Here is a 7,257-nt window from a genome sequence, read left to right on the forward strand (position 1 = left end):
CTTCAACAGTTTTGAGAACCTGTGGGGTTCATCTCGATCTTTAAAGTAAGCTTGTTTTCACTTGGTACACTCGCTTCGGCCACTACCACCCTGAACTACGCCCGATCTGCGATCCGATCTGGGAAGCTAAAGCAGGGGTCGGGCGGGTCCAGTACCTCGGATGGGAGAGCCGCCTGGGAATACCCGGTGCTGTAAGCTTTTCTTTTCCGTCAGCAGAGGGCGCTAGTAATGGTCAAATGAAGCAAAGCAAAACACTGTCTTCATTTTCTGAGCTCACTAGATGCCACTTTCTGTTCAACAAGGGTTGAAAAACACACTGAATTGCCATTCCTTTAACCCTTTTCTTTGAACAGAGATTGCCATCTAGTGAGCTTAGAAAATAAAGACAGTGGTTTCACAAAGCTTCATTTCACCATCGCCAGAGGCGCTACTCCTCCTTTGCTGGAGACAGAGCTGACAAGGAAACTGTGCGGAGGATGCAACTTTTTTTTGGAAGCAACATCTTTAATTAAAACTAAAATAAACAACCTCACAGTGTTCAACAATTCAAGTAGGAGTTCATGCACTTTGACCATGAATTCTTTGTTCTTGTTCTTCAAGATTGTGCCGATCTGGATAGTTTTGAAATCAAAGATATCTACATTTTGGATCATGCAAATTTGCGGAAGACGACAAGTCACTCAAGTCTGAGTAAAGGTAAAGTTCAAAAGAATTGAGAAATAATTACAGTAATGAAAAAATAAACATGGAAATACATACATGTAAGAATACATATAGCAACAGGCTAAATGAATGAATAAATATGGAACAAAACAAATGAAAGAATGCTTAAAAAAATACAGCAGTGTTAATTACAGTACCGAAAAAAGAGAGCAAAAAAAAGCAATTCAACTTGTTGGTTCGAAGATGAATGTAGTTGAACTACCAGAGAGCTACTGCAAAATGTATAGAGTGCACTACTAGTGTGATTACATGTAGTTGAGTACTCCTCAACCCCCAAACTGCGTCTTCAACAGTTTTGAGAACCTCTGGGGTTCATCGTCTTTAAATAGCTTGTTTTCACTTGGTACACTCGCTTACGGCCATACCACCCTGAACACGCCCGATCTCGTCCGATCTCGGAAGCTAAGCAGGGTCGGGCCGGGTCAGTACTTGGATGGGAGACCGCCTGGGAATACCCGGTGCTGTAAGCTTTTCTTTTCCGTCAGCAGAGGGCGCTAGTAATGGTCAAATGAAGCAAAGCAAAAACACTGTCTTCATTTTCTGAGCTCACTAGATGCCACTTTCTGTTCAACAAAGGGTTGAAAAACACACTGAATTGCCATTCCTTTAACCCTTTTCTTTGAACAGAGTGCCATCTAGTGAGCTTAGAAAATAAAGACAGTGGTTTGCAAGCTTCATTTCACCATCGCCAGAGAGCGCTACTCCTCCTTTGCTGGAGACAGAGCTGACAAGGAAACTGTACGGAGGATGCAACTTTTTTTTTGGAAGCAACATCTTTAATTAAAACTAAAATAAACAACCTCACAGTGTTCAACAATTCAAGTAGGAGTTCATGCACTTTGACCATGAATTCTTTGTTCTTGTTCTTCAAGATTATGCCGATCTGGATAGTTTTGAAATCAGAGATATCTACATTTTGGATCATGCAAATTTACGAGAAGACGACAAGTCACTCAAGTCTGAGTAAGGTAAAGTTCAAAAAGAATTGAGAAATAATTACAGTAATGAAAAAAAATAAACATGGAAATACATACATGTAAGAATACATATAGCAACAGGCTAAATGAATGAATAAATATGGAACAAAACAAATGAAAGAATGCTTAAAAATACAGCAGTGTTAATTACAGTACCGAAAAAAAGAGAGCAAAAAAAGCAATTCAACTTGTTGGTTCGAAGATGAATGTAGTTGAACTACCAGAGAGCTACTGCAAAATGTATAGGTGCACTACTGGTGTGATTACATGTAGTTGAGTACTCCTCAACCCCAAACTGCGTCTTCAACAGTTTTGAGAACCTCTGGGGTTCATCGTCTTTAAATAGCTTGTTTTCACTTGGTACACTCAAGCTACGGCCATACCACCCTGAACACGCTCGATCTCGTCCGATCTCGGAAGCTAAGCAGGGTCGGGCCGGGTCAGTACTTGGATGGGAGACCGCCTGCGGAATACCCGGTGCTGTAAGCTTTTCTTTTCCGTCAGCAGAGGGCGCTAGTAATGGTCAAATGAAGCAAAGCAAAACACTGTCTTCATTTTCTGAGCTCACTAGATGCCACTTTCTGTTCAACAAAGGGTTGAAAAACACACTGAATTGCCATTCCTTTAACCCTTTTCTTTGAACAGAGATTGCCATCTAGTGAGCTTAGAAAATAAAGACAGTGGTTTGCAAAGCTTCATTTCACCATCGCCAGAGAGCGCTACTCCTCCTTTGCTGGAGACAGAGCTGACAAAGGAAACTGTACGGAGGATGCAACTTTTTTTTGGAAGCAACATCTTTAATTAAAACTAAAATAAACAACCTCACAGTGTTCAACAATTCAAGTAGGAGTTCATGCACTTTGACCATGAATTCTTTGTTCTTGTTCTTCAAGATTGTGCCGATCTGGATAGTTTTGAAATCAAAGATATCTACATTTTGGATCATGCAAATTTACGGAAGACGACAAGTCACTCAAGTCTGAGTAAAGGTAAAGTTCAAAAGAATTGAGAAATAATTACAGTAATGAAAAAAAATAAACATGGAAATACATACATGTAAGAATACATATAGCAACAGGCTAAATGAATGAATAAATATGGAACAAAACAAATGAAAGAATGCTTAAAAATACAGCAGTGTTAATTACAGTACCGAAAAAAAGAGAGCAAAAAAAGCAATTCAACTTGTTGGTTCGAAGATGAATGTAGTTGAACTACCAGAGAGCTACTGCAAAATGTATAGGTGCACTACTAGTGTGATTACATGTAGTTGAGTACTCCTCAACCCCCAAACTGCGTCTTCAACAGTTTTGAGAACCTCTGGGGTTCATCGTCTTTAAATAGCTTGTTTTTCACTTGGTACACTCAGCTTACTGGCCATACCACCCTGAACACGCCCGATCTCGTCCGATCTCGGAAGCTAAGCAGGGTCGGGCCGGGTCAGTACTTGGATGGGAGACCGCCTGGGAATACCCGGTGCTGTAAGCTTTTCTTTTCCGTCAGCAGAGGGCGCTAGTAATGGTCAAATGAAGCAAAGCAAAACACTGTCTTCATTTTCTGAGCTCACTAGATGCCACTTTCTGTTCAACAAAGGGTTGAAAACACACTGAATTGCCATTCCTTTAACCCTTTTCTTTGAACAGAGATTGCCATCTAGTGAGCTTAGAAAATAAAGACAGTGGTTTTGCAAAGCTTCATTCACCATCGCCAGAGGCGCTACTCCTCCTTTGCTGGAGACAGAGCTGACAAAGGAAACTGTACGGAGGATGCAACTTTTTTTTGGAAGCAACATCTTTAATTAAAACTAAAATAAACAACCTCACAGTGTTCAACAATTCAAGTAGGAGTTCATGCACTTTGACCATGAATTCTTTGTTCTTGTTCTTCAAGATTGTGCCGATCTGGATAGTTTTGAAATCAAAGATATCTACATTTTGGATCATGCAAATTTACGGGAAGACGACAAGTCACTCAAGTCTGAGTAAAGGTAAAGTTCAAAAGAATTGAGAAATAATTACAGTAATGAAAAAAATAAACATGGAAATACATACATGTAAGAATACATATAGCAACAGGCTAAATGAATGAATAAATATGGAACAAAACAAATGAAAGAATGCTTAAAAAATACAGCAGTGTTAATTACAGTACCGAAAAAAAGAGCAAAAAAAAGCAATTCAACTTGTTGGTTCGAGAAGATGAATGTAGTTGAACTACCAGAGAGCTACTGCAAAATGTATAGGTGCACTACTAGTGTGATTACATGTAGTTGAGTACTCCTCAACCCCAAACTGCGTCTTCAACAGTTTTGAGAACCTCTGGGGTTCATCGTCTTTAAATAGCTTGTTTTCACTTGGTACACTCAAAGCTACGGCCATACCACCCTGAACACGCCCGGTCTCGTCCGATCTCGGAAGCTAAGCAGAGGGTCGGGCCGGGTCAGTACTGGATGGGAGACCGCCTGGGAATACCCGGTGCTGTAAGCTTTTCTTTTCCGTCAGCAGAGGGCGCTAGTAATGGTCAAATGAAGCAAAGCAAAACACTGTCTTCATTTTCTGAGCTCACTAGATGCCACTTTCTGTTCAACAAAGGGTTGAAAAACACACTGAATTGCCATTCCTTTAACCCTTTTCTTTGAACAGATTGCCATCTAGTGAGCTTGGAAAATAAAGACAGTGGTTTGCATAGCTTCATTTCACCATCGCCAGAGGCGCTACTCCTCCTTTGCTGGAGACAGAGCTGACAAGGAAACTGTACGGAGGATGCAACTTTTTTTTGGAAGCAACATCTTTAATTAAAACTAAAATAAACAACCTCACAGTGTTCAACAATTCAAGTAGGAGTTCATGCACTTTGACCATGATTGTTTGTTCTTGTTCTTCAAGATTGTGCCGATCTGGATAGTTTTGAAATCAGAGATATCTACATTTTGGATCATGCAAATTTACGGAGACGACAAGTCACTCAAGTCTGAGTAAAGGTAAAGTTCAAAAGAATTGAGAAATAATTACAGTAATGAAAAAAATAAACATGGAAATACATACATGTAAGAATACATATAGCAACAGGCTAAATGAATGAATAAATATGGAACAAAACAAATGAAAGAATGCTTAAAAATACAGCAGTGTTAATTACAGTACCGAAAAAAGAAGCAGAAAAAAAGCAATTCAACTTGTTGGTTCGAAGATGAGATGTAGTTGAACTGCCAGAGAGCTACTGCAAAATGTATAGGTGCACTACTAGTGTGATTACATGTAGTTGAGGTACTCACTCAGCTGGCTGCGTCTTCAACAGTTTTCGAGAACCTCACAGGGTTCATCGTCTTTAAATAGCTTGTTTCACTTGGTACACTCGCTTGCGGCCATACCGCACCTGAACACGCCCGATCTCGTCCGATCTCGGGAAGCTAAGCAGGGTCGGGCGGGTCAGTGCTTGGATGGGAGACCGCCTGGGAATACCGGTGCTGTAAGCTTTTCTTTTCCGTCAGCAGAGGGCGCTAGTAATGGTCAAATGAAGCAAAAGCAAAACACTGTCTTCATTTTCTGGGCTCACTAGATGCCACTTTCTGTTCAACAAAGGGTTGAAAACACACTGTGCCATTCCTTTAACCCCTTTTCTTTGAACAGGGTGCCATCTAGTGAGCTTAGAAAATAAAGACAGTGGTTTGCTAAGCTCATTTTCACCATCGCCAGAGGCGCTACTCCTCCTTTGCTGGAGACAGAGCTGACAAAGGGAAACTGTACGGAGGATGCAACTTTTTTTTGGAAGCAACATCTTTAGTAAAACTAAAAATAAACAACCTCACAGTGTTCAACAATTCAAGTAGGAGTTCATGCACTTTGACCATGAATTGAATATTCTTGTTCTTCAAGATTATGCCAATCTGGATAGTTTGAAAATCAGAGATATCTACATTTTGGATCATGCAAATTTGCAGGAAGGCGACAAGTCACTCAAGTCTGAGTAAAGGTAAGTTCAAAGAATTGAGAAATAATTACAGTAATGAAAAAAATAAACATGGAAATACATACATGTAAGAATACATATAGCAACAGGCTAAATGAATGAATAAATATGGAACAAAACAAATGAAAGAATGCTTAAAAAATACAGCAGTGTTAATTACAGTATTTAGAAAAAAGAGAGCAAAAAAAGCAATTCAACTTGTTGGTTGAAGATGAATGTGGGTTGAACTACCAGAGACTACTGCAAAATGTATAGGTGCACTACTAGTTAGTGATTACATGTAGTTGAGTACTCCTCAACCCCAAACTCGTCTTCAACAGTTTGAGAGCCTCTCGTTCATCGTCTTTTAAATAACTTGTTTTCACTTGGTACACTCGCTACGGCCATACCACCCTGAACAGCTGATCGTCCGATCTCGGAAGCTAAGCAGGGTCGCCGGGTCAGTGCTCAGATGGGAACCGCCTGGGAATACCGGTGCTGTAAGCTTTTCTTTTCCGTCAGCAGAGGGCGCTAGTAATGGTCAAATGAAGCAAAGCAAAACACTGTCTTCATTTTCTGAGGCTCACTAGATGCCACTTTCTGTTCAACAAAGGGTTGAAAAACACACTGAATTGCCATTCCTTTAACCCTTTTCTTTGAACAGAGATTGCCATCTAGTGAGCTTAGAAAACGAGACAGTGGTTTGCAAGCTTCATTCACCATCACTCAGAGGCGCTCTCCTCCTTTGCTGGAGACAGAGCTGACAAAGGAAACTGCTACGGAGGATGACAACTGGAAGCAACATCTTTAATTAAAACTAAAATAAACAACCTCACAGTGTTCAACAATTTCAAGTAGGAGTTCATGCACTTTGACCATGAATTCTTTGTTCTTGTTCTTCAAGATTGTGCCGATCTGGATAGTTTTGAAATCGAAAGATATCTACATTTTGGATCATTACAGAAATTTCTACGAGAAGCGACCAGTTACTCAAGTCTGAAGTAAAGGTAAAGGATCAAAGAATTGAGAAATAATTACAGTAATGAAAAGAATAAACATGGAAATACATACATGCAAGAATACATATAGCAACAGGCTAAATGGACTGAATAAATATGGAAACAAAACAAATGAAAGAATGCTTAAAATACGCTACAGCAGTGTTAATTACAGTGCCGAAAAAGAGAGCAAAAAAAAGCAATTCAACTTGTTGGTTCGAAGATAAGAATGTAGTTGAACTACCAGAAAGCTGCTGCAAAATGTATGGAGTGCACTACTAGTGTGATTACGTAGCAGTTGAGTACTCCCTCAGCCCCAAACTGCGTCTTCAACAGTTTTGAGAGCCTCTGGGGTTCATCGTCTTTAAATAGCTTGTTTTCACTTGGGTACGCACCTACGGCCATACCACTGAACGCCCGATCTCGTCCGATCTCGGAAGCTAAGCAGGGTCGGGCCGTCAGTGCTGGATGGGAGACCGCCTGAATACGGTGCTGTAAGCTTTCTTTTCCAGGTCAGCGAGGGCGCTAGTAATGGTCAAATGAAGCAAAGCAAAACACTGTCTTCATTTTCTGAGCTCACTAGATGCCACTTTCTGTTCAACAAAGGGTTG

General features: G+C 40.3%; 2 non-coding genes and 3 pseudogenes across 2 annotated transcripts; all 5 read left to right on the forward strand.

The window, feature by feature from the left end:
• The first annotated feature begins 1,074 nt into the window (after nt 1-1,074).
• LOC144515046 (5S ribosomal RNA) lies at nt 1,075-1,193 on the forward strand. The gene has a single exon (XR_013501683.1). It is a non-coding gene; the product is annotated as a 5S ribosomal RNA (ribosomal RNA).
• Nucleotides 1,194-2,070: 877 nt separating this feature from the next.
• On the forward strand, nt 2,071-2,189 carry LOC144515048 (5S ribosomal RNA; annotated as a pseudogene).
• An 879-nt stretch (nt 2,190-3,068) lies between these two features.
• On the forward strand, nt 3,069-3,188 carry LOC144515047 (5S ribosomal RNA). Its single transcript, XR_013501684.1, has one exon. It is a non-coding gene; the product is annotated as a 5S ribosomal RNA (ribosomal RNA).
• Nucleotides 3,189-4,067: 879 nt separating this feature from the next.
• Nucleotides 4,068-4,186, forward strand: LOC144515049 (5S ribosomal RNA; annotated as a pseudogene).
• Nucleotides 4,187-5,056: 870 nt separating this feature from the next.
• Nucleotides 5,057-5,175, forward strand: LOC144515050 (5S ribosomal RNA; annotated as a pseudogene).
• Nucleotides 5,176-7,257: the final 2,082 nt, after the last annotated feature.

This window comes from Sander vitreus, unplaced genomic scaffold (genome assembly GCF_031162955.1).
Source record: "Sander vitreus isolate 19-12246 unplaced genomic scaffold, sanVit1 ctg865_0, whole genome shotgun sequence".
Classification (NCBI taxonomy): domain Eukaryota; kingdom Metazoa; phylum Chordata; class Actinopteri; order Perciformes; family Percidae; genus Sander; species Sander vitreus.